Consider the following 24795-nt stretch of genomic DNA (forward strand, 5'->3'; position numbering starts at 1 on the left):
AATTGACAAAGTGGACACCACACGGCCATTTTAAAGGACAAGCAGGTGAATCTTCTTAGGTTCACAACCGAGTACAAGTGAAAAGGCGCAGGAGAACCACGCAGGGACATTTATCACACATAAACTTGAAAGGCAAGAGTTGCGTGTTTTCGCCTCTGTGACCCCGCGGCTTCAGCGTGAAGCAGACGCTCAGATGTTTGCAAAGTGACTGAACGTCTCAACCGACGAATAGCCGGGACGGGGCTGACAGGGGCGGGAGGAGACCGTGTGGTGATGGAGTCGAGTGCTCCTTATTTCTGGGACACAACTTTAACGTGCACGTTTTCAGACGCGCGCGTTTGTATCGGGGGAGGTGAAATCGTATTCTTCACGTGACGAAGCTGGATTCATGTTTCGAGGGAACGGGTGCGTGACGTTACGCAAAGAAAAACTCACTGAACCTCAAGCTCTCGAGTACCAGGAAGCAATCCTCAGTAAGCGCTGTCCCTGGAGAGGCCGGCGGGCCACCTGTCGGCGAGGCGCGGAGGGAGAGGCGGGGTCGGGCCCCCGGGAGGGGGGGGGGGGGCTGCTGGACAGCCTGGCTGGTTTTGCGGGTGCCGACGTGCCCGGCAGAGCAGTGGACACGGAGTGAGGGTGTCCTCGTTCAGACACCTGGACACTCAGTGTTTGCTGTCTAATGGATTCCCGTCCGTAAGCACAGAACCTCCGTCCGCGATTAGAACGATCCCGCTTCTTCCTCTGGACCGACGTTCACATCCATGGGAAAACTCAACGCGAATTCACAGGGCGGTAACAACGGAGTCGCGCCTCATGAGACACACCCTCCTCGTGTCCACACCTCCTCCCTCTCCTCCGACCCGGGCCTCCCCCGCAGCCCCCAGCGGCCCCGCTGGGAGCTGCAGAAAAGCCACACCTCCTGGGGGAGGGGGGGGTCCTCCTCGCCGCCCTGTCTCGGGGCAGCTCTCCCCCGCCCTCCCCAGAGGCCCCTGCGACCTCCTCCGGGGCCACCCCCCTCCCTCTCGCACAACACGGGCAAGCGGGCAGTCAGGGGCCCCTCCGCTCCTTGTGCCGCCCGGAGGCGTCGGCGCCCACAGGCCCGCCTCGCCACACACACCCCTGTGGAAGCCCCCCCCCCCCCACCGCCCCGCCCCGCCTCCGCCCCCCGGGACACGGAGCCTCACTCCGCCCACCCGGCGCTCACGGCCCGCCTTCCTCCCAGAGCTGCCGGCTCTCCGGTCCTCACCCTGCCCGGTCCAATGTCCACCCGCAGCTTCCTCTCCCGTCTCTGACAGACCATCCCGGTGTCAGAGGCGGATACTCCCCAGGCCCCCTGGCGTCAAGTCCAACCCAGGGCGGCTTCGGCCTCCGCGCCGCGCCCTCCCCCGCCCCCCACACCGCGTGCCCCCGCCCCACAGTCACGCCCCAGCGTCCCCCACGCCGCGCCTCCTGCCTCTCTCCCTCTCTTCCGCCCGGGCCCCGCATGCTGGCCGGGGCTCCCCAGGGTTCCGACGCCCTGCTCTCTAGCGACACGCTCTACCCGAGCGAGCCCTTCCGTTCCCACCGTCGAGCCAACCTTTTCCCCTCACGGCCCCCGATCTGCAGCTCCGGCCCAAAAGGCCAGACAGACGCACACGTCCGACCGCCTTCCGGACGCCTCCGCCGGGTCACCACGCGGTCCCTGCAAATCACCTCCTGCCTTCCCCGAGAGCGCTCCGGTCCTCGGGTTTCCCGCATCGGGAAATGGTGCCACCGCTCACACGGCCGCTCGAGCCAGAAGGTCCTTTTCTTCCCACACCCGAGCCCCTCCTGACCCCGCCGCACGTACTCGGCGCCCACGACCTGACAACACCGGGCCCTCGGTACCTCCTGAACCCTCCTCCTTCGCCGTCCCCCCGACGACGGCCACCTCCGGAAAGGCCACCACCCTCTTCCGCCCAGATCGCTGACGGCAGCGGGTCTGGTCCCCCCTCCTCTCATCCTCCGGGAGGCCGCCGCCGTGCCGCACGTGTCTTCTGGAAGACGAGGTGACGCTTCCGCCTGGAACCCCTCCAAGACTCGTCAGGTGGCCAGCGGGGTCCCCCGGCCCCAACCGCCGCCCCCCGCCCCAGCTCACCATTCCCACCGCGCTCCAGTCGCTGTGCTCATTCGGCCACAGCGGACAACCTGTAGTGGGAGCTTAAACGTGTGAACTGAGGGTGAGTGCGTACTAGAGCGCATCAAGCCACGTATCTGGGATCATCCAGGGCGGGGCCTCCAGAGCCCCAAGTGCCCCAAGTCCCGGCAGCCCGAGGGTGAAGAAGGGAGAAAGATAACAAAGCCCAAGGACGCGTCAGGGCGGGGGACGCGTCACAGGTCCCTCCTGGCTCCTGACTTGGTGACGGGAAAAGCACGCCGTGTGCGCCCCCCCCCCCCCACCGGGCCGTTCTCCACGTGGCCCCTCACACTCACAGGAAGTCGGCAGCCGACCCCATCCCACACGCCGAGCCACCAAGTCACCGACCCCAGGTGGCATCACCTGACTGGGGAAGGGGCTAGCGTCATTTGCGGACCCGGCCCACTCCCACCTTCTCCCTTCTCCACTGTGTGGGGTGGAGGTGGGCCAGATGGCAAGGGTCTCCACGGCTCCGATTTGCTACCTCCCTGAACGTGGAAAGGGGTTATGACCTGTGCTCGCCAAAATCTCCACCAAGTCCCTATCACCCACGATTAAACACACTCAGCGGATGTGGCTTCTGCCTCACGAATGGAAGCTTTCTAGACCGGCCGCCCAGGCAGTCGCGTTCAACAAAGACTCGCTTCAAGGCACTGAAGAACAAGCACTCATTGATCTGCCACCGTGTGCACCCAGCAAAGAGCCCCAGCTACGCCGCAACGCGAGAAACCGCGTGCCGGGGACCGAAGCGGCGTTATTCCAACAGAATCTCGGAATGCCCTCGCACAAGCCGTGTTCCGCGCGCGCGCGCGCACGCTCCTGCCGGTCTGCGGCTCCTCGCACGTCCCGCCGGCGGTCAGGGCCGGAGAGCACGTGAGGACACGTCAGCTCACCGCCACCGCCGCCTCCCCGTTCTCTTCGGGGCGTCCTCACACCCGAGCCGCGGGACCCAACGAGCGACAGATGGCCAAGACGCGAGAGACAGCGCGCGACGAAGTTCCAGGAAACGGGGCTGTCGATCCAGGCCCCTTCCTCTCGCCTTCGCCCCCCGAGACCCTGAGAGTGTGGCCCCTCTCCCCCGGGGCCGCCGCAGCCGGCCCTCCAGCTACATCCAACACTTCCCGAAAACTCCGTCTCTCTTCTTCCTTGAGCTGCGAGTTTTCCAACTCAAGAGACACACGTGACCCCCAGAAAGGAAAAGACACGTAGGCCCAGATGAACGCCAGAAAGAGTCTTCTGGCAAAAGCAGAAGGAAAAAACATAGGATGGGTCTTGTCCTTTGTTCAGGCAAGAAAATGGGAGCATTGAACAAGGACGGACAAGATAGGGAGAGCGAGGAAGAGCCACGCAGGCCGCGGAGAGCGGTTACGAGGCCTCCGAGGTCTGTAAAGCAGGTTCCCAAGATCCAACAAAGGGCATTATTAACAACACGCATGAGTCAGAGTGGCCTCAGGTCAAGCACTTCGGCGGCTTTCAGCCCTTCCACTTTGAGGCAGCCCCTTCCAGAAGGAGGACTTCCTGTGGCACAAAGGGCCTCTGTGGGCCGCTCCCCGCTGCCTCCTTTCCCGCGCAGAGCGGGGGCGCTCGGTCTTCCCTCCCTCCAAGTCAGCCCGAGCGCAGCACCTGTCCCCTACAGGGGCTGCGGCCCCGGCTGAAGGGCGAAAGTCACCCACCTGGAAACTAAGGACAGCGAGAGAGAAGCACATGGCACCCCTGGAAGCATACATCTAGAAGGTCCCTGAAACGTGCATCTAGGATTCTTCACCAGACGCGCCGGCGTGACCTCTTCGTGGCCCAGTCACCTCGGGCAAAATACTTAAGAGGTCTGTGATGGATGCTGTTTCTCGTAACACGGAATCCAATCTCCTTGGAGCCTGTGAGGATCAAATGGCCTCTGTCTGAGACCCGGCACAGTGCCAGCGGGGGGTGGGGGGTGGGGGGGTGCTCTTCGATGACAGCCAGCTACCAGAGTGAGGGTGACTACGGGCCAGCCTCGGTCAATGACGCCAGGCGCAATCACGGAGGCATCCTCCTCCTCACGGGCTTCAGAGATGCCTTGCCTCCACCACAGGGCCAAGCACTAGGACAGAATTCTGCACACGGCGCTGTGGGGACACAGGAGGGTCCACACAGAGTGCGCGGGGCTGACATTCCAGGGGGAATTCACCGGCTAGAGAAGTAGGGAAGGGCATTCCGGATGGAGGCTCCTGGGTGGCAGAGAGAAGGGGATAAACTTCAGCCCAGGGTCACACAGGCCCTGATGGCCAAGCCCTGGGAAGCGGCTGTGACTTAGGAAGGGAGAGGGAACTGCCGAAGAGTGGCAGGGTGCCGGGGCGGGTGGGGGGGGGGGCACACCACCCAGCCTGGCGGCACGAGTCGCTCCTTACGCTGCAAGAAGACTGACTTGTGTTGCTCTGTGTGGCTCCTCTCCTCACAACAAAAAGGAGCCCGTCCTGGTAAGAGAGTCGGCGGGAAACCACCGACTAGAAAGCACGCCTGTCACAGTCACAGCCGTCAGGAAATAAGCTGCTCGAATACTCCTCAAGCAGTGCTGTGAATACGTGCCTTTGAAGTTAAAAAACAAAACAAAACAAAAAAAAACAAAGTCATGCAAACCACAGAAGGAGTTGGTTTTTAAGTATTATGCACTTGGCTATGGTGTCACTTTCTCAAGACAGTCTTCCATTTCATTCAGATGCACCAGCCGGAGTCAAAGCAGTCCGTTCCTGGGGCGCCTGGGTGGCTCAGTCGGTTGAGTGGCCGATTTCGGCTCAGGTCACGATCTCGTGGGTTCGAGCCCCGCGTCGGGCTCTGTGCTGGCAGCTTGGAGCCTGGAGCCTGCTTCGGATTCTGTGTCTCCCTCTCTCTCTGCTCCTCCCTGCTCATGCTCTGTCTCTGTCTCTCAATAATAAACATTAAAAAAAAATTAAAAAAAAAAAAAAAAAAGCAGCCTGTTACAGAGAAGGTACAGGGCCAGCTTGGAGCCGCCATGACACACTGACAACTGAGTTCTAACGGGACAGTGATTTCATTTTTTAAAAAGTTCACATAATACGAAGGACTCTCCAGTGGTCTGGAAAAATGAAGAGGGAACCTATCCAGCAGCAATCTGAAACTAATGAGCTACAAGCAAACACAAAACAAAGAGCTAAAGTCTCCACCAGACAGGGAGAAAGAGCAGGGCTTGACCTAGCTGTGACAGGTGCAACTTTTAGCTCCTAAACCTCATCCTCTGTACACGTAAAGTGGGGACAAACACGGCCAACCTACTTGATGGGGAAGTTATGAGACACTTAAATGACACTTCACATGTGAGTGCCGCATCTACGAGGCACTCAGTAAGTGTTCACTCTACCTGCCTGTCCCTGGTCCAGCTCCTCCTGGGCTCTCTGGCCCGCACGGCAGATGTCACTTGAGTAAAGCAGGACTCGTGTGCTCGTTCCTTAGTTATGCTACAGAAAACTCCAGGAACACAAAACAAAAAGCTGTAATATTAAGCCTCTTCTATGTTTTTTTTTTCCCAATGCTACCTGCCAGAGAAACATTTCCAGTTACCAGATTACAGAGAAGAATTAATGACCTTCCCATTTATGACAAAATACCTAATTACCATATATAATATTATCTGAGAAGCCCTACAAGAAAATGCTTTACTACCTTAACTTCAGTTATACTACCAGGCACACATCTATGCTCATATGTGCACACACACTCTGTCTCTCTCTCTCTCTGTCACACACACACACACACACACACACACACGCACGCAGGCAGGCAGGAAGAGCCTATCCTGAATAAAGAGCATTTGTTGGTTTGGCTGGCTCAAGAAATAGCCAACTTTTTAAACGTTTTCCATAAAATATGTAATTTATTCTGATAAACTCAGTAAAATTATAAATCAAAACAAGGATATTTTTTACAATTTTACGTACGTTCATCCCAATACTCTAAAAACGTGGACTTTCTTTTACTTATTTTTTAATTTTTAATTTTTTTTTATTGTTCTTAAAGCACGGACTATCTGAGTGCCGCGAAACCTTGCTGGGGGCTGGGGGAAGGAAGGGAGCAAAGCGAGTCCGTAATCAGACCAGCCCTGCAGTCCAGGAGCTCGTAGTGCAGCCGGAAAGAGAAGACAAGGTCACACCTGATTCGGGGACAGAGAGGAGAGAAGACGGAGGCCAGGGGACGGGGGAGGGGTGGGCGGGAGAGCAATTTGGAAGAGGAAGGGAGAGGCCTGCGGCCGGGTGAGAGTGAGGATGTGGTACTCCAACCGAGGCATGGGCTCCGAGGCTGGACACAGACTGACGAGGGCACCCGACGCCCACCAGGGCACAGGTGGCTGTGCTGCGGCACCTGCCATCTACATTGCTTATGACTTTAGCTTATTTCAAAATAGGGGTTTAAGGGGCACCTGGGTGGCTCGGTCAGTTGTGCATCCGACTCCGGCTCGGGTCGTGATCTTGCGGTCTGTGAGTTCGAGCCCCACGTTGGGCTTTGTGCTGGCGTGGTGGAGCCTGCTTCAGATTCTATGTTTCCCTCTCTCTCTGCCCCTCCCCCGTTCACACTCTCTCAAAGGTAAACAAATGAACATTAAAAAAATATATATGTATATAAACATACGTACATACACACGTATGTTTAAGAGTAGGCGATCACCCAGAAAAACAGTCCAGAAGGTTATGTACCAAAACGTGAACTGCTTCATTCAACAAAGAGTACTGAAGGCCGACGAGGCTCCAGGCACGGGGGAGGGCAAAGCACATGGGGCACGGGGGTGAAGGGGTGAGACAGTCCCCGCTGACGTCGCGGGGGCCAGAGCGCTTCCAGACAGACCAGGAGGTAACGCAGTGGCAGGCGGTGTTGGCGGGGGGGGGGGACAGAGTGTTGGGATCTACTGTAGACAGCATGGCGGTCAGCGAAGGTTTTCCTGAGAAGGAGACACTTGAGCAAATAGTTGAATGAATGCTAACATTTATTCACATCCCTCCAGACGGTGGAACGTGTGAGTTTGGGAGGTGGGGTTTTTTGTTTTTTTTATTTTTTTGTATGTCTGTATTTCTTAATTTTTCTGCCCTAAGAATATTGGTTGGGTCTCTCTTGAAAATTCAAAAGGAAAATAAGGCAGCACCGAGGCACCTTCTGTAACTTCCGTAATCATGAAACGCAAGATTTCTGGTAAAGGAGTCCATGTCCCTTATCTTCAAGTCACCGGTAATCGGCCCAGTGTCACTCACGGTCGCTCAGCACAAGCGCCCACACTGCCTTTCCTCTTCTGTGACTTGAAGCCCCGGCCCCTCTGATGCTTCCTGACTTCACTTCCCCAGCACAGACCTCTCCCCTGAGCTCCACTCCGGCACAGCCCCAAGCACTGGCTCAGCATCAACTCCTCGGCACCCCACGGGCCTCTCTGACACCCTGCCCGAAACTCAGCCCTGGCTCCTCCCCCCTCGGACAGGTTCTCACCCAGTCTTCCTCCTTCAGTAAAGAGCCCCATCACCTACGCAAGCTGCTTCCTTAAGACAAATGCCTCCATGCCACCCCGCTGCCTCTCCTGCCCTCACACCCCACATCTCTCAGCTCTGCCTCGAAACAGGGCCACGGTGTGGTCACCTCACACGATTTCTGCTTCGGCTAGCCTGGGTCAAGCCAGCGAACTTACAACTTGCCAAGAGCTGCCGGCCGTGTGCCGGAAAATGCTAATCACCGATCTACACTCCCCTCCCTGACCTACAAGGTCCCCTGCAAACTGGTCCCGGCCTCCACCTCCGGCGTCAGTTCCTTCCAACCCCGACCCCTGCCTGGCTCCTCCAGCTACAATGACCTTCCTGTGGGCCCCCAAATGCACCAGGCTTAGGCCTACCTTCACACCTGCTTCCTCTGCCAGGAACACCCCTCCTCCAGGCTCTACAGGTTTTGCTGCCTCAAATCATCACACATCTGCTCACATATCACCTTCTTTTAAAAAGCCTAACCCGTCCCCATTCCTCTGACACATCAGCCCCTAAACTCGGCTTTATTTTTTAAATAACACTCCTTCTCCCAGGCCAAATTACGTATTTATATACTGTCTCTCTCCAGCCACAAGAACGCAAGTTCCTGAAGAACGAGAACTGTGTCTACTTCACCCCTGCATCCTCAGCACCAATGCACAACAGGAGCAAAAATAAACATGTCTGGAATGAACGAGTCAAGGAATGTGCTAGGCTCTGGCACAAACACAGAGTATGACAGGACAGGCTTCTGTTTTCAGCAGCAAGGCAAACCGGATATCTTAATGAGTTTCCCACTGAAAAAACTGAAAAGCTGAATAAAATAGAACTGCATCACTTTATTATACTCCAAAATATAATAAAGGAATCCAAAGACACGAAAAAGGCAAATCTGAAGAAGAAATATAAGGAGGGGGCGCCCGGGTGGCTCAGTCGGTTAAGCGTCTGACTTCGGCTCAGGTCATGATCTCACAGTCCATGAGTTCAAGCCCCACATTGGACTCGGTGCTGACCGCTCAGAGCCTGGAGCCTGCTTCGATTCTGTGTCTCCTCTCCCCCCACAAAATGAACAGAAAAGAAAAAGAAAAAGAAAAAGAAACAGAAACAGAAACAGAAAAAGAAAAAGAAGAAGAATTAGAAGAAAAAGAAAAAGAAAGGAAAAGAAAAGGGGAGGGGAGGGGAGGGGAGGGGAGGGAAGTAGATAAGTCACCTTTCCTTCTGAGGTAATAGAGACAAAGAAAGAAAATATAAAACAAAGATTAAAGACTTGGAAAAAACAGTGAAGCCTAACTTAACATCTAAGAAAGTTCCAGAAGGAGACCACCTTTTTTTAAAGTTTATTTATTCATTTATTTTTGACAGAGAGAGAGAGAGAGAGAGAGAGAGAGAGAGAGAGAGAGAGAACACGCACGCACACACAAACAGGGGAGGGGCAGAGAGAGAGGGAAACACAGACTCCAAAGCAGGCTCCAGGGTCCGAGCCGTGAGCACAGAGCCCGATGCGGGGCTCAAACTCATGAACCATGAGATCATGACCTGAGCCAAAGTTGGACACTTAACCAACTGAGCCACCCAGGAGGCCCCAGAGAATTTAATTTCTAAACTGAGAGAGAAAATGGAGGTGGAGGGCATGATGGAACTCAATCGAAACAAAAGACCAAAACAAAATAAAACAAAACACCTCACCAGAACTGTAGCAAACAGAAAGCACAGGAACAAGAAAAGGCTGCTTCTTATCACCACTTCTAATCGAACTATACTGGAGGCACTGGCCAGTGCAATAAGGAAACTCAGTAAAATGAGAAAAGAAGAAACAAAGCATCACTATTCGTAGACGCTGTGGTTTTAGCAGGGCTGAAGGGCACCGGAAGGACGTCCAGAGCAAGGGCTCTCAGCCACCATGGACGAGCTAGCTAAGCACAGGGCCGGGGGCTCTAAGCATTCGCTTTCATCTACCACGAGGGAGGAACCACTTACTTTCCCGACGAAGAAATGAGACTCAGGGAAGCTAAAATCTCGTGCCCACGGCCACCTGGCAAGTAAAGGGTTGGTTTTGCAATTAAGTCTATCTGTCCCCAAAGCCTAACCACGGTGGCTGCCAGAGAGAGAGACAAACCGCAGGATAAGCACCGTGGGTCCTCTCTCGGGTGACCGCCAGTACTCCGGAGCACAAACAGAAGACGAAAGGCAGGGAGGGAGCGAGCGAGCAGGCGCTAGGTCTGCGGGCTGCAGAGGAACGCTCAGGCGGGGAATGACATTCTGCAGGGAGAGGGTGCGACGCGAAGGTACAAGGGTACCTTCAAAGGGGCAGGATCAAAGGGGGGTGGGGGAGGAGAAGAGGGAAGAGCTAGATACCAGGAGGCAAAACCGGTGCCAGAGGCTGGGCCCCTTGGAGGCCACGCTAGGGATCTGGGCTCCTCTGGAAGGCGGCGGGGAGGGACCTGGTCAAGGTCCGGGAAGGAAAAGTTCCCTCCGACGGAGAGTGGAGCCCAGACCACGGAGCCTCTGAGAGCCGAGCCGCCCAAGCCACCAGCCACCGCACTCGTGAGCTGCAGCTAATACACCTGACGAACTGTCCCCTTCGTCACAGCGACTCTTCATTCATTTTCGCATAAACAGCCACGTGTGCTTAGCGCAGTGCGGCTCTACAGGTTAGAGAGGAAGCAAGAGAAACGGTTAGGAGACCGGGACAGAGGACGGTCAGGAAGAACAGAGGACTTCGCGAACGAGTATCCCAGGAGGGGGGGTGGGTAACGGGGATTAAAAATTCCTAATTTTGGAGGCAAGGTAGAAAGTAATGCCGCAAAGGAAAACAGAAGGTTCAGAAGAACGAACTGGTTTCGGATGAAAATAACTGGTTTGGGCCTGATAAGTCAGAGGCGCCTGCAGGGCATCCACACGTGTGCCACGGGCCAGCCACGTCACACCCCAAGTGCGGCAGACGCCTTCTGACGTCCCTGCCTCCGCACACACGGTTTCCTCCAGCTCCCTTGTGTGCCTGACAGGCCCCTCTCTCTGAAACCCACCAACAAACTGAAGTTTTCCCCAACCTCCCCCACCCCGCACAGTAGAATAAGGCCCCTCCAGGTCTATAAAAAGATTCATCACCCTGGCATTCGGAAGTCTCTAGCCCAACGGACTGCGAGCTCTTCAGGGGCAAGAACTCAGTCTCTACCATCACGCACCCCAGGGCCCTAGCACAAGACGGGAGGCACACTCAGGGGACGAGAGGCTCTGCCAAGTGGGTGAACTGAACGTATGAACGCACGCAGGCACAAACGAGCCAATCACCCGGAGCAACCACCCAGCAGCCCGGTGACCCGTCTCCCCGGGTGGTCCCCTAATGGACAGTTGGAAATAAGCACGGAGCTCGCTCAGGTGGCCGCACGGCCATCACTGAAAGCAGTCAGGTGCCGGGGTGACCACGGTCTACGTGAGCCTCGCAGGGACAGCAGCCACCATCCCGGACTCGCATTCTTCGGCCTCGGCGGTCTACTGGCTGCTCCTGGGAGGAAACGTAAGGCTTGGAGCTCAACATCGACCGTGCAAAGACTTCTCCCCCGCAAGTGGCCCCGCTGCTTCTCTGCACGGCCTCGGGACCTTCCTTGCTGCATATGACACACTCCCTGCACAGTGCAGGCCAGACCTAAGTGAGCCTGCACGGAACAGGCTCACAGGCGGTGAGTTACCAGAACACTTCCGCTTTCCAGCTCAACAGATACTAGGTCATCGGACCACTGTGCCCTGTGCTATGTTTTCTTCGTGTGTCAGTTCATAGTGAAAAGAACCATAAAGAGGTCACTTTGTCGTCCCCGAGCTGCCCTGTGCCTCATTTATCTTGCTGTACTAGCCCTACCGGTACTGAACACAAAGACAGAATTCCAAGTTGGGAAGGTCAACGTTTTAATAGCCTATTAATTACACCAACAACGTCTTGTCAAATAGGCAAAATCATTCTCCCCTGATCCCCCTTAAGGACTCCACTGTGGAACAGTCCTGGTGGGAAACAAGACTGAGTAGGAAATTCACTGCACTGGCTTCATGGAGGGGTAAAAAACAAAAAAGAAAATTTTAGTCCCTTACTATTATGACGGCCGTGATATGTGTGCCATTGGCACACATTTCATATTCAGGATACTTTCCGTGAGACTCTTTAAGTTAACCAAAAATAGAACGATATGCTTCACGAGTCCACATACAGAGTCACTTCTTTTGATTCACTGATGACAGAATCTAATGAGAAAAAAATTGAGGCCAGATTCCCAGGGCTAGAGGAGACATTAAATAAGCACCCAGTCTGTCACCTGGTGCCCACGCAGAATGCAAGATGCAAATGCACTTAGACCAGCCTGGTGACACAGGACTATAGTGCCTTCAAAGGCAACTTCTGTGGAAAGGGGACCACTGCAACTCGTTTATTCATTCAAATCCACGGTCCATGTTTTCCATGATTATTTCCCCTCATATTGTGTCTCACACACACACACACACACACACACACTCACTCACTCTCTCTCTCTCTCTCTCTCTCTCTCTTTCCTCTTTACCTGGCTCTAGCTGGGATACTGGAAAAAGGTTTTCCAAGATGACCACTCAGAGCTGTCCTGGAGAGAAGCCCCGGACAGAGACGGAAGTGAGGAAGGCCCATGCCGGCAGCACAAAGTCTCAGAGGCTTCTGGGCCAAAAGCGGCCCCAGGAGCCGTCCTCAACCCCTCCTCGGTCTGCAGCAAAGCCAGCACCATACCTGTTTCACATCTTTAAATTCTCACGTATACCAGAGTCCACACTAATGTGAGCGGGAGCCAGGAGCAAGGAGGAATGCCAGTTACCTACTGACTAGGGCAATGGTATGTAAATTACATATTTACAGATACATGTATTTACATACACAGTTACGAATATACACACATATTAAGAAGGCCAATTACATATGAAGAAAAGGAAACAATGTACCGAAAATATGACAGCAAAGGTAAAATGCTAACTGGGGAGCCAAGGGAACTAAATTATGGGAGAAGCGAACCAAGCCACTCCCTGCTCACCCTTTCTTTAACCCCTGGGTGAGGTCACCTGGCTCTGCCACTGAAAGCAGCAGCTTCTCAAGGATAATGACAAAAGCGCCTGCCAGAACAGGAGGGAAACACAGCGCCAAACCTCCGCATAAAAACACTGCTCACGTGTCCTACTCACTCTTAGGGTTTATAAATTAAAATAGGCATAAAGTTACTGACCACAATTCCAAATACAAGTAAAGTATTTATAAAATGCCTGTTTCTGGGGGCACCTGGGTGGCTCAGGGGGTGAAGCGTCTGACTCTTGATTTCGGCTCAGATCACGATCTCAAGGTTCGTGGGTTCGAGCCCCACGTCAGGCTCCATGCTGCTGGTGTGGAGCCTGCTTGGGATTCTGTCTCCTTGTCTCTCTGCTCCTCCCCTGCTCTCTCTCTCTCTAAAAATAAACGTTTTTTAAAAATTTTTTAATAAAAAAGAAAAAAAGAAGAAAATGCCTATTTCCCTGTAGCGTATTTGTTTCAGAAATTCTTGAAGGCATATACTCTTAAATACTTCAAAAAATACAGATAAGTACTATTCTGTGAGCCTCTACAAGGGATTGGAGGTGGCTTTGGACAGTGGGAGCATATCAGGGTCTAAGAACAGTTAGTTACCTACTGCTCTCGGTAGGTCTCTATTTGCATCTAATTCGCATACCTGAATTTCAGGATTCAAATTCCATTCTTAGGAGAGACTATTTTAATTGATTCTGGAAAGTTGTGAGTGAATTCCACTGTTATATATTAAATTGTTACCCTTTTTTTTTTAAATGATAACCTTTTGTTTTAAAGTTTGCCACATTCCAAAACGTAGGCTGTAACTCCCTCAGAGGGACCAAGATGTCCCCAGGCTTGAGGTTTGTTTTTTGTTTTTTTTCCCCCACATCCTCAAGAATCCTCTTTCAAAGAACCAAGTACTTTTGTCTGTTTCTTGTATTCTTGTGAACTTATTAAGTTTGGATCTCTGGGGGCACCTGGGTGGCTCAGTCGCTGGAGGCGTCTGACTCTTGGTTTCAGCTCAGGTCATGATCTCACAGTTCCTGAGTTCGAGCCCTGCATCAGGCTCGTGCTGACAGGAGGGAGCCTGCTTGGGATTCTCTCTCCCTCTCCCTGCCCCTCCCTCCCTCCCTCTCTCAAAGTAAATAAATAAACTTTTAGAAGTTTGGATTTCTCAGCTAGCAGGTGATCATATAATGAGGTATACTTATAACACTTATAACAGGCCTGGTTTAGGGGCGAAGCAAGAACTTTGTACCATAGAGAACTCTAGTTTTAAGAAGAAATCGCTCTCAGAGACAGAAATGTCAGCTCACTTTGGGCTTCAGGTAATTCACTATAGACCTGTACCAGCTGGTGCTGGCTTTGGGAAATTGCTGCAAAAAAGCTGAATACTTGAAAATGAGACAAATGAAAACGGCCTCATCAGAAGAGAAAAGCCATTCTTGACCAAGTCCTATTAATCGTGAGATAATGTGTGGAGAAAGCAGGGAGAAGAGAGGCCAGTGGCCCACAAGCTACCAACAACAAGCTGTGTGACCTTGGCCAAGTCAACAAGGCGTGTCGCATTGCCTCTGGCTTCATTCCTTTGCTTTAAAAAAAAAAAAAAAAAGAAGGGCCTGACTATACTGCCCGCAAGAGCCACTGCAACCCAAAATATCATGTTCCCATCTCTTTATGCCACCAAATGAATAGCAGAATTATGTGGCGGGACGAAACAGAGGACTAATGATGTATAAAAAGCGGGGGGGAGGGGAGGCTTATTTTTATTACGGGCATCAATCTCAGACCTGCAAGACATGTTTCAGTCTGAAGTTATGACACCTCTCTGTTACTTTCCATAAACACAGCATTCAAAGTTCATCTAGAATTCAGTAAGATATCTTAGTGAAGAAGGAAAAGAGTTTGGGGAGCTACCCAGAATTACAACAGCAAGGGCAAAACCTGTGGACCTCATTAAGGTCTGAGGGAAATAGTCTATATTTGGGAGATTTCTAAAAACAGGAAAGCACATTGGGGCGCCTGGGTGGCTCAGTCGGTTAAGCGTCCGACTCCGGCTCAGGTCATGATCTTGCAATTTGTGGGTTCGAGCCCCACATCGGGTTCTGTGCTGACAGCTCGGAGCCTGGAGCCTGCTTCCGACTCTGTGCCTCCCTCTCTCTCTGCTCCTCCCCCACTCATGCTCTGTCTCTCTCTCTGTCTCAAAACTAAATAAAAATATTAAAACAAAAACCAAAAAACAGGAAAGCATAACCCTGAAAGTGTCTGAAATACGCAAATTGTACAAGGTGACGGCCTAACAAGAAAATATGCTTCTCTGTGTGGCACAGGCTGAGCCAGCAGGGCACTTTCTGGAGAACAGAAAGGACCCGGACGCTGCCTTTCTAATGTTCACGGCGACAGGTAATCCAAAAAGTATATTCACTTTGCGATCGATCACTCAAGCGCCGGGAGCTTAAAAGCCCTTCTAACCAGAAGCACTTTGAGTACTGCATACACAATAAGGAGGAAGCCACAATTTTTTAATTCCAGAACACGACTTCCAAGATAGGAAACAACGCAATACGCACACGAGGCTGCTCGGTTATGGAAACAATGGAGCTTTTTGCCCTCCGCTATCCGCTAAAAATAAAAACACAGGGGCTAGTGACGGCAGTCAGAAGGGGCCGAGCGCACAGGGTCCGGCTGCGGGGAGGAATAAGAAAGAACTTGACGGAGGAGGGCGGGGGGGCCCTTGGAGCGAGCCACAGGCTAATCGTGGGAGTCTGGGGCAGGCGGCCGTGAAACAATTAGTGTCAACCGAAGCGAATTCGGTCGCCTCTTCTCACAAGTCCCATTTTCATGTCTGCAGGTTAGATTTGGCTGCGAAGAAAAGAAACGGCAGCATGCAAAGACAGAATGTGCCCGACGGCAGGAGAAGGAACCAACCCCTGCCAGCAGTTAACTCAAGGAACTCATTTAGCTACCCGGTAAGAAAAAAAAATACAGCTGGGAGTGTGTAAGCTGGTCCAAGCCAGGCCCAAGTCTCCCATTTATTCCATCTATTTGGGAATGAAGCATGCATGTGTGCTCTAAAACCAGAGTCAAGATGATAAAGCCCAACCTTTCATTTGTCTCGGCCAAAAATCTATTCACCAAGCAAGAAATCAAACATTTACTCCGACATTTTCGCAAAGCATTTCGGAGAGAACACTCCACGCTAGTTCGGTTCCTGTTGAACCGGGTGAACGTTTCCATCGAGAAGCTCTAAGACGAGGTGTGTTTAAAAGGTGAGATTTCCGTTAAACCCAAGCACCCAGGGGGGGAAAAAAAAATCCATGACAACTCTGCTCTTACAAAGGTCTCCCCTCAAGGAAATACACGCCTCAGATGGCACACTCACGTTTTTCTGTCAGACGCCAGCTTCGACTGCCTCCCTCTGCAGCTCAGCCTCCCTCCGTACCTGCCTCCTCCCGGCCCTGCTGGTGTGTCTGACCTCCGGCTCCCCGCCGAATTCTCCCGGCGCATTTCATCATTTCCTGTTGGCTGCCGACTCCTGGCAGCGAGATAAGGTCGGGCCTCCACGCTGCAGGCACCCTCCGGGCACCAGGTCCGCAGACCTCCGCTCCGGGCCCGCTGGGACCCTCACGGAAGCGCTTTCTTTTCAGAAAGCGGCCCAACGGAAATCTCAGTACTCGAGAGAAAGTCAGAGGAGATCTGAGGACAAAAGGCATAGGACCCTCCCCAAATCAACCTGTCCATCGACTGACTGACACTGCACACGACAGCCTTAGGATCTGTTGCGGTTGGGATCCTTCCAGGTAGGAGCAGAGAGACCTGCGCTGGAGCTAAGGGGCCGGGAGTCACGGGAGATCATGGGACAGGGACTTACTTGCAGGGGATGATCTTACATGGTCCCTACACGTAAAACTCAACTTCTCTTTGGGACTCCATAGAGCGAGGCGAAAACGGCTCAACAGCTGGAGACCCCGGCCTCTCAGCAGCACAGGCGGCCTCCGGAGGCCCTCAAACGCGCCAGTGGGAGTCGCCAGAATAAAAACTAAACGCAGAAAACACCCTTCCTCCTGGAGCTTGACAAAGAATTAAAAGTGAAGGAAAAAGAATAACGTAACTTTAGGGGAAGGGGCAGGGGTCCTAACTCATTTTCAAATATACGTGCCGATGAGAATACATACTGCAGAGTTCCCCTGAGTTAAAGGAAAGAGCCGACACAAACATTCTACGCTGCTTGAAGCCAGGGCAGAACGGGAAGGGACTAAGCAGGAAAGGGTTGCCACGAGCACTTCTGAGCAGGGCTCTGTCTCCTGAGCTGTCTGTGTGCTCCGTTTGTGAAAACTCACTGGTATGCAAACGTGTAATGTGTGCACTTGTATGTATATATTATGTCTCAATGAAAAGTGTTTTTAAAACGTATGCAACAATACTAAAAAATACAAACACTACAAAAAAGAACAGATGTTGAAACTAATGTGTAAAAACACAAGAAACAAATGTTTTAAGATCTCAGTTTCCCCAGAGTACCCTCCCAGAAGATACAATGTGCACCCCTCCCCCAACCCCCATGGCAAGCTAGATGCTACGTTTAAGCGGCGGTGGCCAGAACTGGATCCTTCCCTCCTTGCAACATGGGCCTCTAGTCTGACCTTACAACACGAAAGAGAATAGGTTAAGAATATCTTTCCAGAATCTTGTGTTTAGAAATGCTTTAGTGGAAAAACACCAATAAAGCAATGACCATGCCGACGCAAGGCTCAATTACTTGACATGTGATAATAATTCACACTACTTGGAAAATTATCATGTCACCCTCTGGCCCCCGAAAGAAAATCCCCACAGAAGTCAGCCCAACGCAGACTTCGCTGTACCCCACAGTCCGCTCGGTTCCCCCGCACCCTTACAGAGGGACACATGCTAGAGCTCTAGGCCAGCCGCACGGGGCCTCCGGCGTCCTCTGGCCTGCAGGGAGGTGCCTATTTCATACCGGGGATTGCTGGGGGGAGTTAATGGCCCTCAAGGTCATTTTGTCCAGTGATGGACACTAAGGCTGGAGAAGGCTAAATAATGTTTCTAGAGACTACTTCGGTGTACCTGACCACGACACGCAGACAGGCTTTCTACAACTAACGGCCTGGCATTTACCTTCCAAAGCATTTTAACTAAATTTAAGCAGCACAAAGTATGGTCACAAAAGTCCTTTTCTGGGGGTATTTTCTTCCACTAAGAAAGAATAAACACCTGAGTTCTGGTAGAGCCAGCTGATCGTCTACCTTTCCTCTTCATCGGTTGGCATGACAGAAAACCCCGCCCCAGAGGCCCACTTAGGGCTCTTGGTTACGGGACAGGACAATCGTGGCGAGATAGATTTATTCATTTTGTTTTTCTAAGACCCTCATTCTCTTTACTTTTTTTGTAATCCAACAAACACAAGCTGCTTGGGGAACATTTATACAATGCTTACTTTATGGTTAATCATGAAAATAATCCCATCAGGGCACTGTTGCCTCTCCCATTTCCCAGATGAGATAACTGAGGTCCAGAAATATTCTATTACCTGCCCTGTGTCCCAAAGCTGGCGCATGGGGGTAGCTAAGATCTGAATCAGCTTCCTGAATCCAGCTGTTAACCACTCCCCCCACCCCGCTGCCTCACCACTGTGGCCTCCCTCGATAAACCAGAACTGAATCTTGGATACAGCTGCTGTGTAATAAAAATCTGATCTGAAGTGAATTAAGAATGCAGAGAGCAGGGGTGCCTGGGTGGCTCAGTCGGCTAAGCCTCCGACTCTTCATTTCGGCTCAGGTCCTGGTCTCACGGTTTGTAGGTTTGAGCCCCACGTCAGGCTCTGGGCCAACGACGCAGAGCCTGCTTGGGATCCTCTCTCTCCCTCTCTCTCTGCCCCTCCCCCGCTTCTGCTTTTTCTCTTTCTCTCTCTCTCTCTCTCTCAAAATAAATAACCTTAAAAGAAAAATGCAGATGGCAGTGGGACTATGAAGTAAAGAGCCCAGCTTTCCTTCCAGCGTGGCTGGGGCATTCTTCCCCGCTCCCCACAACCTCAGCCACACCTCACCAGTGCGTTCCCAGTTCCCAGCGAGAGACAAGCTGTCCTGCCCCTCTGGCAGAGGACAAGACTGTCTCAGGCAGCTCTCCCGCCCTAAGGCAGTCCTGGGACAGAAACACTGCTCCAGGGAAACCCACCTGCTAACCTCTGGCACCTGGTGCCTAAACTGGTATTTCCAGTTCCAATCTGGTTTCTGTCACCGGACTTGAAACCATCGGGCATTCATTCAACAAACATTAGTGGCAGGCACAGTGCTTAAGGCCTCGGGGGCCCCATGGTTGTGAAAGTCAAGGTCCCTGCCCGGGACTGCTCAGTGTCGGGGCAGGACACACGTGTAAATAAATCAACACGGCACGGGCTGATGACTGCGAGAACCAGCATGCACCAGGGGCGGAGGGAACACTGCGAGGGCGGCAGCGACCCAGGGTGGGAAGCGGGGTCGGGGAGGGCTCCACGAAGAAAGGGACAGGGGAGGGTTCTCCAAGAGCGTGTCATCAGCCTACTCAAACCACGTAGTTAAGGCAGGAAAAGAAATTCAGAGACCCAGGCCAGCAAGTCAGCTAAATGCTACCAGAGCCTCCATGACCTCCGTCCTCAGCCAATGGCTGAGTCCTGGCCCTGCAGTTCACCAGCCCAGCGTAAGCCCCAGACGTCAGGACGACACCAGGCAGGCTGCCTCCTCTCTCTGACACCTTTGTTATATGATCGGTGCGGGGCGGAAACGGCTGCCTTTACTGAGCTCTTGTAAAAGACGCCGTAAGATAGGTACCGCTAGCCCCGTTTTACAGAAGGGAAACCACCAGAGAAGTTAGGCAACCTGCCCAGCACCACCCAGCAAATCATGGCAGAGTAGGATTCAGAGTCAGGTCTACCGGATACTTTCAAAGCCCACGGTCTCTCCACCGGGCTCAGGCCTCCCACGGAGCCAGCCTCGTGAGGGACAGGAGGACATGTGGCAACAGGTCATGTCACATGGGGGCGAGAACGGGACTTCCACTATGTGATTTTTTCCCCCATTCTGCTACCGGTGTGCCCTTGCTCTAATGCCACACCTCTTCCAAAACAGCTTTACTGAGATGTAATTCACATACCATATAATTCAGCCATTCACAATTTACAGTATATGTAATTCAATGGTTTTTAGTGCATGTAGAGAGTTGGGCAACCAACGTCCTAATTTCAGGACATTGTTACCACCTCAAAAAGCAACCCCGTGCACTTTAGCTGCCACCTCCTTCTCCCTCCCGTCTTCCCTGCCCCTTCCCCAGCCCTAAGCAACTACTGCCTCTCGCAAGGTGACCCTTAAAGAGGTTATGGACACACAGTAATCAGGATGTTAATAAAACCGTGCAGACTGCAGCTCTGTGCTTCAGTCTTCCCTCCTGGGCTAAACAGAGCTCCCAGACGAGCCAGGACAGGGCCAGGGAAACGCCGGACAGCTCAGAGTCAGGTGCTGGGGGGACGGGTGGAGGTACCTGGCGGCCCCATGCTAGCTGGGCTCCGCGGTTCTCGTTCTCGTGTCCCTGAACTTAGCGAGCGCTCAACGCAGAGCCTGGTGGTTTGGCACCTGCCGGGATGGCGGAAGTCATGCAGAAGCTCTAGAAGACCCCTCTGGTCACAAGGCCCCACACCGGCAGCAATGCCCATCTCCCCATCTCCGGAAAGGCAAACCAGGATCGTATCCACTACCACAGGCTGGCGCCAACCAGATCGGAGTCACATTGAGAAGCCAACTCTTCAAGATTCTCAACTGGTGACGGCCGGGGTGAGAAGGTGCCTCCTGTGCTCTTCCTCAGGAAGAGCCTTCCTCAGTGCGGAGGGGAGCTGGGACAAGGGGATCCACAGACCAACCAGGCAGGCACTTCCGCGGGGCCCTGATTTCTCTATCACACTTCTCCATACGGGAGGCAGGCGGAAACTCAGCTGCGTGAGGGGCAGGAAACTCCTCCTCGACACTTAAAAGGAATGAGCTTCCGACAGGTGCAAACGGGTGAATCACAGAAACTTGGTGGTGAGCAAAAGAGGGCGGGCGCGAAAGGGTGCCTGCTGTGTGTCTCCACTGACACGAAGCTCTAAACCAGGCCAAACAAACCCACCGGGACAGGATCAGTGTGTGCCTGGGGCTGGGGCTGGGGCTGGGGCCGGGCTGGGCCAGGCCGGGCTGGGCGGGGGGCGGAGTGCACAGGGCACAAAGGAAGTTCTGAAGCGATGGAAATGTTCTCTGTCTTGCTTGGGGCTGTGGCGACACAGGCGTATCCATTAGTCAAAGCCCCTAAATGGGTCCATTCGGTTGTATGGACATTAATATCTCAATGAGGAGAAAAGGGGAGGGGAGCAGGCAGGGAGGAGGGACTGTGGGGGAGAAGGCAAGAGAGACAGGAAAAGAAGAAAAGCCCTGTGCGGAACCTGAACATCGGAACTGTCCCCACTCTGCAGGGCCAGTGCAGCAAAGCTGCTTTCGCCAAGGACCACACGGCAAGATGCCTCTGAGCTCCAGGCGGTGTCAGCGTGCGTGTATTGCACTGGGTCTCAGTTCTTAGAACAGCTGGTCCCCTAACAGGCACAAACGATCCCGATGAACCCGAGTGCCCTACCCCCTCACCAGGTGAACTCGGCTCTCCCTTAGCACTGCAGTAAAGAGCGCAAGAACGTCTAGTCAGCGGATTAGAAAGGGCAGCTCTCGGTGACAGGTTTCGATGGCTGTTTGACAGTCGGAAAGCAAGTAAAATCTAATGCGATAATTACAATTATTAGCTTTTCTTTCTCCTCAGATGATAAGTAAATCTGAAATTCTAGAATTTAAATGGGTTCTAGAAAGCAGTCCGATAGGTTATTTGGTGTTGGTTGGTGGAGAGAGTAGTGGCCGTGTTCAAATCCTACTTGTTAGCCTTTCATATTTCTATGGAATAAGACATAAATAGAGCCGTCTTTGCCTTTACTTTTCCCACATATCTATATAAAAAGGAACAATCCAAGCCAAATTTCTAACATTCTCGATCAAAGAAGAAGGTGCCAGAACAAGCTGAACTAAGTACCAGTTCTATCTTTGGGAAAAAAAAAAAAACCTTTAAAACCCTTTATATAAGCTTCTTTGCTTCCCTGGCACTTGCCCAAAGCTAAAGAAAAAAATGAGCCAGACTAATTAAAGCAGAAAGCCCAATTGAGAAAAACTTCAAAGCACCAATGTGATATGAAAAATGTTAATTTCTTTTCTTACACATTTGATAACGTGCCATCGCGAGAAGAAACCCCTGGGCTTCTAACACAACATGTGCGTGGTTAAGATGTCACTCTCGGTTCTGGGGCCCCCTCAGGCCCTCCTGGGTCAACACACTGAAGATGGAAACTGATCCCTGAAGGAAGGTCTGAACTCAAAAAGGAGTGGTGAGCAAGATTTGTGGTGAGTTTTGGGTATCTGCAGGAATAAAGTTAGAGATAATGCTGTGTTCGAGTGTTACTGGCAATTTTCCTCCTCTTGTATGTGTGTGCACCCTCTTTGTGCTAGGCTCCAGAAATTACAAGCTAAATCGCTCCCCACACTTGTCCTTACGCAGCTTAGAGTTTAGGAGGGTAGGGAGACAAGCACGCAGGGGACCACCCAGTGTGACGGGTGCTACCTAACAGATGGGAAGCAGGGAGCCCCACCTAGGAGGGTGGGGGAGATGGGAAAACTCTCCGGAAGCTGGACCACGGGTGGAGTCAGGTAAGGAAGGGGCTGAGGCTCCCTCCTCCCCCAAGAGGGGAGAGGGCACCGGATGGAAGCTCCCAACTTTACCCACCAGGGTTATTTTGTCCACCAAGGGCACTAAAACAAGAAGAAAAACCAATCACCCCCCATTATTTCATTTCAAAGGCATTTTAATAATAAAAAAGGCATCTGACACTAAAAAGCAGGTCATACAACTTCAGAATAAATCAAGAGCCTCAAGCTAAATATCTCTGGCTTTGTAAAGAATAATTACAATGTTGATACTTTGGCCCCATGGCAGTAAAAACACCATCATGAACTGGTGTTTAGAAATTCTACAAATATTAGGTAAAATTAGGGACTATTTATGACATTTTATACACATGTGCCATGATGTTTACATACAATGACTATACTTCCTGATAACCCTGCAGGGTGGGAGGCCTGTCCCCATCTTTTGAAAGAGAAAACTAGAGCTCTAGGGAGGTGGCTTGCCGATGGTCACACAGTGGTGACAGTGCACAGAGCTCTACAATTGGTTCCCTCTGCCAGCGGAGTCCTGGGTCCCACAAGCATGCCGTGACGGTGTGGGAGACCTCTGAGGGCCTTATCAGAACTCAACCTGTTCTGGGGCACCTGGGTGGCTCAGTCGGTTGAGCGTCCAACTTTGGACACTGAGCCTGCTTGGGTTTCTCTTTCTCTCTCTCTCTCTGCCCCTCCCCTGCCCATTCATTCATTCTCTCTCTCTCTCTCTCTGAAAATAAATAAACTTTGAAAAAAATTAAAGAACTAAACATGTTTTATTGTTGCTTTGGAGGTGGCAAAGGAAGAATTCAGTTCTTGCCTTTTCTTTTTTTGATAATCCCAAACAACCAACTCAAACCCTTCATGAAACCAGGAGAGGTATAAATATGTAAATAAGTGAAATCACGATTCCAAGCATCCCAGAATGCTCTCATTACCTTCTCCTCCAATTAGACCAGTGCCAGCGATAAAGAAGATGGGAAAGATGGGAGAAGATCGAGAATCCCGATGTGCCAAGAAATAGGGGACATCCAAACCCTTATTCAAGAATGCTGTGCTTCAGCCCGGCCTGTAAATATACATTTAGAGTTTAATGAATGAATCTAAAGCCTGCAGGCACTGTTGAGTATTGTAGAAATTCAATTTATTTATTTATTTTTTTAGTTTATTTTTATTTATTTTGAAAGAGAGAAAGAGCAAGCAGGGGAGGGACGGGGGCGGGGGGGGAGAATCCCAAGTAGGCTGCTCACTGTCAGCGCAGAGCCCAATGTGGGGCTTGAACTCACAGACGGTGAGATCATGACGCAAGCCGGTCAAGAGTTGGTCACTCAACCAACGGAGCCCCCCAGGTGCCCCTAAAAATTCAATTTAAAGACATGCTCTCTAACCCTAAAAGCTCCCATTCTCAGGTCTGAAATGGGATTATAAATAGAATACCAACGACAAACTTACAAGTGTATCTCGTTTTACAAATTTCGTGTTTTCCTTCTACTTTTACCACTTAAAATTGAAGCCTACTCTAAACAATCTTAAACACGACATTCCCAGTTGTACTTCGACAAGGCACGAGACCCTGCCAAGTGAGGACATTACAGGCTGGCCTCCGTGGGCAAGGTGGAGCTGAGTGGGGCCAAGCAACAGAGAGGGGCAGTGGTGAGCAGGCGCGGGACCCTGGCAGGCTTCTAAGCTCCTCCACCTGTGACACGAAGACAGCCTCAGCTGCCACACCGGGGCTCGGGAAGATGAAGGGAGGTAATGTACACACAGGGCATTTTTACATGGTGGCCGCTGAGGTCAGCCCCATGATGCCGACCACAGCCAAAGTCGCGGAAGGATCAAAGGGGACTCTCCTAGGATAGGGTGGAAACGTAGCAGGCAAAGACGCAGGGACTCGGGTGGCAGCAGCACCCCAGGAAATTCGGAGGGCAGGCGACCAACACAGGTCAGAAACTCAACAATGCAATCCGAATGGAGGCAAACCCACGGTGACCACGAGGAACCACGTATGGATATGGACGGGACTGCTTCAGATGGTCTCGCGAAGGAAAATAAAGTGTGGGGGCTCTGCCCAGAGGCCAACCGGGCTGAGCGGCAGAGAGGGCTGAGTCCGGGACAGGTCTCAGGGGCACACGGCGAGCACCCTGGCAGGGGTCGCAGGAGAGAGCAAGCTGTTCAGCCTGACGGTGGTTGCCCCACATCCGTGCCCGGTGACCCGGCTCAAGACAGAGTATAGACGAGGAGCCCATTTCCCCCGTGAGTGAGACTGAAGTAAAGGACAGGTTACAAGGGCTCAGTTGGTTAAGCGTCCAACTCTTGATCTCAGCCCAGGTCATGATC

The 24795-nt window shown here is 52.3% G+C and overlaps 1 protein-coding gene across 3 annotated transcripts in view; it reads right to left on the reverse strand.

The window, feature by feature from the left end:
- PACSIN2 (protein kinase C and casein kinase substrate in neurons 2) overlaps positions 1-24795 on the reverse strand; it is a 133704-nt gene that overhangs the window by 67857 nt on the left and 41052 nt on the right. The window contains exon 1 of one of the 3 annotated variants that reach the window (XM_042993445.1): positions 16071-16303. The exons of the other annotated variants lie outside the window; for them this stretch is intronic. The gene's annotated coding sequence lies outside the window, so the exon portion shown is untranslated. Of the gene's footprint in view, positions 1-16070; positions 16304-24795 lie in introns of those variants that run through there. 3 annotated transcript variants of the gene reach the window in all.

This window comes from Panthera tigris, chromosome B4 (assembly GCF_018350195.1).
Source record: "Panthera tigris isolate Pti1 chromosome B4, P.tigris_Pti1_mat1.1, whole genome shotgun sequence".
Taxonomy (NCBI): domain Eukaryota; kingdom Metazoa; phylum Chordata; class Mammalia; order Carnivora; family Felidae; genus Panthera; species Panthera tigris.